The sequence below is a fragment of the Gavialis gangeticus genome, unplaced genomic scaffold (assembly GCF_001723915.1).
Source record: "Gavialis gangeticus isolate Ggan-Ray unplaced genomic scaffold, GavGan_comp1, whole genome shotgun sequence".
Classification (NCBI taxonomy): Eukaryota; Metazoa; Chordata; order Crocodylia; family Gavialidae; genus Gavialis; species Gavialis gangeticus.
In genome coordinates this window covers 97,043,262-97,052,759 of record NW_017729025.1, presented here as the reverse complement: position 1 = coordinate 97,052,759, position 9,498 = coordinate 97,043,262, and the positions used below count along the sequence as shown (strand labels likewise).

The following is a 9,498-nucleotide window of genomic DNA, read 5'->3' as shown; positions in this document are numbered from 1 at the left end:
CAGCAATTTATTCTTGAACCTGCAGAAAAAAAGAAATCTCAGTAGCCCAGAGTAGCATAAATTATCCAATGCATTGCAATGGACTTCTAATTCTGAAACCTAAATACAACATACCCATGCCTAAAGACAACCTACCCATGCAAAACACCACATACCTAAGCTGTTAAAATGATTTGCTTCCCTCACTAACTTCTTTAATGCAGTTATGCACCATAAAGATCTTGAAGAACACCAGAATATGCCAAATATAAAAATACTGAATTTGTTTCAAAGTATCTAACAATATATAATCCAGACCAAATAAATGTTAAAGCTTTAATTACATGAAACTACCAGAGTTTCTAGTGTGCAGCAGAGTGCTTGGAAAGGCTGGCAGTTTGTTTCTATATTCCTCTCTCATGTTTCCTCAAAATTAGTTGAATTATGCTTGATGTCATGTGCAGAATCTTCAAGGGCATTTAAACCTTTCTTTCTCCCCCAACTTCCTGAGGTAGTTTTGTGAACTAGGTAAGAGCAGTTCCATTTTAAAAACAGCCTGCAACTTTTCTCCAGCAATTCTCTCTCTTTCTTGCAATATTTCAAATGGTGAGCATAGTTCCCCTTACTATGCTAAAATTAAAACTCCATAGACAGGAAAAGGGCCCAAGACAAGGATTACCTATGTATTTGACCTCTACAGGAAGATGCTGTCTCTGACTGTTCTGAATTATTTCTGAATTTACCACTTAGACGAGATAACGCTTCTCATTTTATTTTTTTCCCTTTGAGGAAAATCAGACAGAAGAAATCTATTTTCTAAAAAGGAGAAAAGGGTAATTCCAGAATTTTCTGCAGAAGGACCGCCTATTTTTATTTACTAATCTTCATTAACTTACCTACTAAAGTCTAGGTGACAGCATTTATAGCAAAATGGAAGGGCACAGAAATGTTTTTATGGTCAGCCTCAAAAGAAGTCATGTGTCTTCCAAATGCATTTCTTCTTTTGTGCTTATTCTTTTCCTTTTGCTACAAACTGCTTTCCTCAGTAAGATGTACTGCTACACTGGAATGGGAAGGCATTACCATTTACCACAACACAAAAACAGGAGACATTTGATAAGATAGAAAGGAAGTGCATTTAGAACTGATAAAGGATACTCTTAAGTTAATGCACAGGAAACTCACTTCCATAAGATATTCAAAACAGAACTAAGTATTTACATAGATAACAACATCCATGGCTATGTCAGAAAGTAAAGACATCTGTATAAAGGGATACAAATATATTTCTCATGTATCAGAGCTTAAGGCACCCACTAGCTAGATGGGGTTAGTAAGAAATTTCACTTATGGATAGATTATTCCATATCCATACATCAAAAAAGCTTACCCTATACCACTGGGGGCCAACACTTTTGGAAGAAGTACCGCAAATAAGTCCTCCACTCTGCCCGAGTGCCACTCAGATCCCCTTCTCCCACCCTATCCGTTACTACACTTTCTGCACCCTGCATCATATGCTACTCTGCTTTCTGCTCCCTGCACTATCTGCCACTATGGTGTCTACCCTCTACCTAATCTGCATGTGCCACCCACAGAGGCTGTCCCACAGGTGGCACAGTCACTGCCCTATAGGGCTGTAACTACTTTAGCTGGTGACCATGCTATACCAGGTGGATCCCCAAATGTACACAATGTTTTTCTGCTGCTAGAGTTACATCAGCTCCCCTGAAAATTAGAAGCGATATCAACAGAAGGTACCTTCTGCTTGCAGAGTTGTGTCCACACCAGGAGTTCTGCTGGCATAACTAGGTTAAGCACAAGTAATTAGGACTTGATAGAAATGCCTGTCCAGAAGAGCATTCATCTTTTTAATCCTCTGTGAAATATGAAACATCGTAACTAGAAGGAAATATGACTACATCCTGCTTACCACCAAACAACTTTGAGGTAAACAGATTATTCCAACTTTCCTCTGACCCTAATCTGCATAGAAAATGAACTGTTCCAAACAGGAGATTTTTACCACACCTTCAACTCTCCTATGAAATATGAATTTTCATTTCTACCCAGGAGAAATTTTACAATTTTTTCTCCTATGCCTGAAGAAGGGTGTTTGTGCCCAAAAGCTTGCAATTAAAGATTTTTTTGCAAAAATCTAGTTGGTCTAATAAAAGGTATCACCTCTACTTCCTTTTGCCTCTAGAACAATATGGCTACAACCTGGATATCTGAAGCACAAGCATAAACTTTTCAAAATCTCAGCCAACAGGCTATTCCAGAAGAACTCTGTAACACAGACAAGGCCAAATACACTAACATCTGATGCAAAGATTTGATACTGGATTAGATGGGGGGCAGTACGGCATTTCTCAAGCTCCTTTCTTATTCATACATTAAAAAACGTCCCTCAAAATCTCTGCATCAATGAAGCCTGAACAACAGCAATCAGTTCTGTTTGTCTGAAGGGAAATGACAACTTGCACACAAAAACTTACGCATCTCTGTGCTCCTATACACATGCAGGAAGCCTGCTCCGATGTGCTGCAATTCCAGAGTGTCAGAGTAGACTTGATTAATTGAGTCTGCTGGAGTGTCACATGTATCAGCAATTGAGTCCAGCAGACTTGATTAATCGAGTCTGCTGGAGCGTGGAAATTAATGTGCTCCAGCAGCCTTCAGCGTCACATGTATCAGTGTCCCCACACTGAAAAATGGTGGCGGGGTGCTTTAAACTAAAGCTCATATGACGAGCTTTAGTTCAAACTACCCTGCTGCTATTTTTCAATGTGGGGATGCTGATACACGTGATGCTCTGGGCACTTTTATTTAGCGCGGCTCTCAGAGCTGCGCTAATTAAAGCGCCCTGCCATGTCTCCTGGAGCACATGTATAAATGCCCTCTGAGTCTATAAAGTGAACCTCTACCTTGAAGTCTGCTCCTTGGAAAACTAGCAGCTTGAAACCATATATGGCAAGTTCTCTCATACTCTCAAGGGACAGTAATGCTTATGTGGGTCATGGACAGAGCATGTGGAGCTTAGAGAGTTTGTAGACTTTAGTATTATGGATTTTAACATAAATCTTTACAAGCTCAAAGTTATACACAATTTAAGAAAAATTCCAATGCTGTCCTGAGGGAAGACACTCATGAAAAGTTCACACTTTTCAGATGCATTAAACTACTTCTTTATTGGAACAAAGAATGGTTCAGAAGAAATCTTTCACTTGTTTAATCATGGCATGAGAACCTCTTTGCTTAATGTGTTTCCAAACTCACCCATAACACTGAGCTTTCTGCAACTTCTCTGATGATACAGCCATAAATACACAAGAAGCTCATGAATCAGCTGAAGAACCCATAAAGTCTTCTCTTACCTTTCTCTACCAGCCAAGATAGAGAATTAGGGAAGATACAAATCCTAGAATGGTACCCTTTTCTCAATGATATACAGTAAAAGCTAGCATTTTACTAGCCAGAATACTCTATTAACTGGAATTTCCAATAGCCCCCAATACAAATTCTCACTTTAGCAACGAGAATATTTGCTGAGTTTATCTGGCATGCATATGTGCATGCGCATCAAGTATTTGCACTACAAGTATGGCACTGTCTTCTGTATAACTCTCAGATAACTGGAATTTTTAGATAACCAGCACCCGCCTTGCCCAATTCATGCTAGATAACAAAGCTTTTACTGTACTAGGTAGCTCAGCACTAGCTGCCACACATTCACCTGTGTGGTATAACACCAAGCATGAGTGCTTTTTTGGCTTTGGCTCTTAAAAGTGCTACACAATTACACTGAATGCACATACTTACTGTAATAAAACAGGGTGGTGCCATTTCTCATTTTCTAATGTAGTGGACATTTTTTATCAGATTATTCATAACCGACTAGAGAAATTCTCATGGCTGACTTTTCAGAATCAGCAGGCTGCATGGGTAGCAAACTGCATCATACAAATTTCAGTTTATTTTTAAAACATTTACTTTTGAGGTTAAATTTAATGCTAGTAGAAGGTGCATGATATGCAGCCCCACAGATGGGATTTATGTCTAAAAATTGTTGCAGCACAGCTAGTACCAGTACATACTTCCTCCTGCCTCTAAAGTCCCTCATCCAGTTCTAAAACTGTCTTCATTATTAGTGAAGTTAATTCAGTCTGTGGCACATTCAATCCTTAGCCCATTGCTGAGACTGCCAACAAATGGAGTAACCAGCATCAAGTACTGCAGTACTTTTGTAACTTCGAAAGCTTATCTCTTAGGATTAAATCACCACACCATAGGCCAAGCTCCTACCATCAGGGCCTGATTTGCCACCGACTTAAAAGGCATTCCTAACATTCAGTGTGAACCTCTATATATCAGAAAGTCAAGGCTCACATATTTCAGATGGTGGTCTCAAAACAAGTTCTTCAGACCCTGTTATTCACTCTCCCACTTGCTCTCTCAGCCTTCCTCTCACACATACTCTTCCACCTCCCCGAAAAGGAAAGCTGTTAAAGAAGAAGTATGCACTAGGTTTACTCAGTTTTCACCAGTTGGGGTTGTAGGTGCTAGATAATTCCATGATTCAAGGGGTCCAAGCTCCAGAAACAATGAGTTTTTTCTCTAGTACAGAGCAGCTGCAAGCTGATACCAGGACCTCTACTTTCTTGGTGCACAGCTGTCAGTTATTAAAGCAGCATTAGGCTTTCAGCACAGCACTTGACCTGTTGCAGCTGTTTAAAATTGACAAAGGCTTACACTGGTATAAAAAAAATTAAAAAAAAAAAAAATCACAGACTGGACATAAAACTGTCTTCCTGGCAGGCCTGAACATCTGTCTGTCATCAAAACACTATCTCCTTACCCCAAACCTATTAAGATAATAAACTGCTAGGCTGGGAATTTCTTCAAAGGTCTCAAGTGTGGAAGGACTCAAATCTCCTTCCACTGCTTGCTGGGTGTGTCGCTATCATCCTTTCCAGCACCGTCTTTTAGACAAGGACAGAGAGCAAAAGCTACACAAATATTCTCTTAGTTTTGCACTCTCCAGTGGTGCCACTTAGACTGTGACAAACTGTGGAAGAATCCAGAGTAATACCTGCCAAAAGCAGTTAAAGTGCCTCTCCACCCTGCCTGTCTTCAAGAACAGCAAATAAACGGATAATTTGCTGCACCAACTTAAGTGAGGCAGGCAATGCTGGAAAAAAGTTCCAACATGGCTGTCTTGGTTACTGGTAATCTCCACTGAACTAAGAAATGAGAGGAAGAAGAAACAGAGGATGGAACACAGCACGACTCAGCAGAAAGGATGTGAAATGTAAAGGAGGAAGTATTTGTTCAAGCCATTACTAGAGACAGCCTGTATTTTATCAAAATAATCCATTTTCTCCTGATAGTCTAATCTGCTTCTACCACAATTTGAGTTCCTGATGACACATTAAAACACTTTTAATGTTTTTGAGAGGTCCCTGGTTTATTTCTATTTACTTCCGGTTCCAGACACTTCCTTTACTAGTTTTAGATCTTGTTTTCGGAACTATAATTAAAGATGCATTGAAAAAAAATTATCAAAAATTCCTGAGATCAGTGACCTACATTTATCATAAATATGTTTTATCCCCAAATTAATACATTTTATTTTTCCATTGCATCTGGCATATTTCTTCACACTTCACAGGCCTAATGGGGGCTGACTCCTTTTGTTGCCTCTTCTTGTTCAGATAACTAAGGAGGTCAATTTAGAGTTGGAGATTATAGAAGTAGCACTATTGTATCCAGCATAAGCAAGTAGGCTATAATTAGACAGAATGGCATTTTTGAGCTACAAAGTACAGCAGAGACATTGCTGAGAATGGCTGTAAAAAAAAAAAAAGACAATGAAGACTTAGAACTGGAAGTTGATGAGCATGACTAGACATAGGACAGGTCTTTTTAAGCAGTTCATCTTGTCAAGTCTGATAGGAGTCATAATTACACAGTCACCTATTTTATAACTGTTAACTAAAAAGAAGAGAAACTGCTATGTGAACCCAAGGGACAGGTACATTTGAACAAAAACTTATTTATCTATAGGTTTTCCCTCTCTGCCTGCCTTTGATTCATGACTGTACAGAACACAAATATTAAAAAGTTAACTTGCAAAACACATTTTGAGCTTGTACCATTTTTTTTTTCCTTGCCTGATAAAAGAAGCCCTGGAAGTACTCTTGTAAATAAAGAAAAAATATTAACTTTAGGAACTCGACTAATCTGAAAGACTCAATTGTCAGATACACAAAGGTTACTTCAGCAAATAATTCCTGTCGGTTTTCAGAGTTCTAACAGACAGGGTTTGGTCAACTTTCACTATTGATTAAATCTGGTGAAATTATGCTGTAAGATTCAGAAAGCAAATACTACAAGTTCTGATATTTTCCAACAGAGATTGAAAGTAGGACAGAGGGGTGAAAAAATGAGCTATGAAAAAAGGGTGGAAGAACTGAGTTTCCAGGAGGGAACTCAAGGATGTGAGAATACTTGGCATAAAGAAGAATACCCCAAAGGAAATAGTGTGAAAAATGATATAAAGGCAAGAATAGCAGGAGGAGATAAAGGTAGTAAAGAGACAGACAGGAGCCAAGTTAACAAGCGATGGGAAAGCTGATGAAGGCATGGGTAGTAAAAGACACAAAGTCAGAACTTTCTATGGAAAGAGATGGAGCTAGTGAAGTTAGGAAGATAGCACATTTAGAGCACCAGCGAACCAAAATTGTTCTTACAACTGAATACTGAACAGTAATATCAGTTAGAGTGCAAGGGTGGTAACTTGTATGCTTGAAGACTAACCCTGAATCTTCTAGCAAAGAGAATCTGAGAGGCAGAGTTTGCAAGCTACCTTGTTCTGACCATGGGTAGGTTTTATTATACATAACCTGTCCTCTGGCTACTGGCTCTTCATTTAAAAAAAAAATATCCTTCAAGTCTGACAGATCACCATTAACCCTCTGAGGCCCACTACACCCTTGGCTTTTTTAAATTAAATTGTTTGCTTACAGCAGGGCTGCCCAACTTCTTAGCAGCTGGGGGCTGCAAACTTCAGGAGCCACATGTGACAAGGGCCATGGCCTGCCTGGCACCACAGGGGCAGGCAGCTCTCCCTGTCCACCCTTATTGGTGCACCATGCATGTGGGCAGCTCCTCCCCCACCTACTTAGCAGAGGGCTCCCCTGCTTCACTGTGCTGTAGGCTCCCCCAGCACAGCTAACTGCACTGAACCATGTCCCCTTTCTCTGGGCTGCCTCTTGAGGCAAGGGAAGGAAGTGAAAGCCAGAGAATGGAGGGGGGAGTCTGGAGACACCAGCTGCAGCAGTAGCCAGAGCAATAAGGGCAGCTGAGGCCAAAGGGAGTTTGGTGACTGCAGATTAACTACTCATGGGCCACATGCAGCCTGTGGACTGCCAGCTGGACAGCTCTGTTTACAGGACAAACCTACTTTCCTTAGATAATTCTCTGAAACAATGCAATTCAGGGCATCTACAACTATTTTGACTCAGGAACTTTGTAACATACCTTAAGCCTAGTTTTATGGTACCCTGTCAGAAAGACTATGCCAGTGCTTCCGTCAGCGCTGGAAACTCAAAGCCCTTGTAATGCTGCTGACAGCAATTTTATGACTACATGTGAGGTGGGAGGTGGCATGGTTGCTATTCTAATTCCCAGTTAAGTTAAATGGAATTTTTATTCTCTTACAGAAGAGAAAATGTATGAACCATTTTTACTGCAGCAGTAGTAATTCAGTACAGTGGCAACACTCTCAGCATGTTTGGATCACTTAATACATCAGGAGGTACAGGTAGAAGATGTCCTGTGGCCATGAACTGGCATTCATTTCTAACTGTGGAAATTTCTGAAAAAAAATGTGAATGGCCCTGCTATTGTATATTACTGTAACTGGAGTGGAAGATTTTACTCACTCTCACTTTGTAAAGTTGCATCTAAACAATTTTCATAGTGGAACATGTTCCCATGACATTCCAAGCTCATGCAATCTGTCATAAAGAACAAGATCATTTACAGGACTTCACTTACTTGTCCATGAAACGAACAAATCTTAAAAAATTTGAAATGATAAAGTAGTGTATTTACTTAATTCCAAGATGAGATTCCTCCGCTCCATTTAAGATGGGGATGGGGTTCCCCTTATCTTGGAAGCAAGTATGAGACCAACAGGTGGGGAGGGAGCAGCACTTGTGGCTGCCTGCTCCCTGCTGCCTCTTCACCATGACAAGCTGCTATGGGGCCAGGCTGGAGTCATGCTCTGTGCCCCAGGCTAGACGGGGGACAGAGCCTGCCAGAGCAAGGATAAGGGGCTAAAGAAGGTGGGGACAGAGAGATAGAGAAGGGGCACATTGGGAGGGGAAAAGGGAGCCCAAGGCTGCAGGGGGGCAGGCACAAGGGGGACAAGTGAGGTGGCAGAGGCAAGCTGCCTGAGCCCCCCTACTGCTTCCACAATGCCTACCCCACTAACACCTGTCTTCCTACCACTGCTTTCCCCCCTGCAGTGGTGGTGGGCACAATTTTAAGACAACCCTGCAATAATTAGATTCTATCCATGAAAAATTATAGAAAATGTATAGATGTTCCATGTATAGAACCAATTATTGAGGGGTAGTCTTAAATTTGGGTTGTCCTGGATTTAGGAAAATATGGCAGTAACTGTTTCCTTCTGCCCACTCATTTTGCCAAGATGATTAAACCACAAATTGTATAGAAGTTTCCTGTTCACTTGGTACTCACTCACCACCCCAAACAAGTTGCTGCCCTTCCCCTTTGGGCAGCACATAACAGCAAATTGCTAGGGTTCAGTGGCCACTGCTTTTGGTGGGAGAAAAGGGGCGCTCACTTTACTGAAGTTGACAGAAACCTTGCTCTAATAAGACCTTGGACAACAGGTTTCAATAAACGTATGAGCGAAGAGAGATGTATTTGGTTCATACCTGTAACTATGCACCTCTCTCTAGGAGTTCCAGTCTTCACTCTAAAAAAACAAGGGAAAAAAAAACAACATTGAAAGTTCTGAAGCTAGAAGCAAAAATACTTGAAACATCAGCACATGAACTGTGCTCTCCTAAACAGGCATGCTACCAGCAAAAGGAAAACATGTTTCTAGTAGCAGACATCATCATGAGGTGGTCAAATTCTTCTTCATGCAACTCTGAAAGACAATGCTTATTTGCAATGTTTCTTAAAAATGCAAGAAGAAAAAGCTTCATGGAGAACACTGAAAGGACAGCAGGGCTGTAGAACAGAAATAGTTTTAATGTTGCAGCGGGGCCCTAGCAATATTGTGTTGTGTCATGCCTTCCTGGGGCTCCCAAGGCAGAAAAAGTACAGCTGTTGTCAGAACTTTGCACAATACTTGAAGTGTTTATTACCGTACTTTGACAATAGTGGTAGCAGCACAGCACACCAGGGACCTAGAGATGGAAACACTTAAACAATGTAGTGAGGATGAAAACTGACAGCAAAGCTCTGAATTAGAGCAAA

The 9,498-nt window shown here is 40.7% G+C and overlaps 1 protein-coding gene across 7 annotated transcripts in view; it reads right to left on the bottom strand.

Annotated features, from left to right (window-relative positions):
- Positions 1-8,989, bottom strand: part of CELF1 (CUGBP, Elav-like family member 1) — a 75,390-nt gene extending 66,401 nt beyond the window's left edge. For all 7 annotated transcript variants that reach the window (XM_019519225.1, XM_019519226.1, XM_019519229.1 and 4 more), the window contains exon 1: positions 8,949-8,989. The gene's annotated coding sequence lies outside the window, so the exon portion shown is untranslated. The remainder of the gene's footprint in view (positions 1-8,948) is intronic.
- Positions 8,990-9,498: the final 509 nt, after the last annotated feature.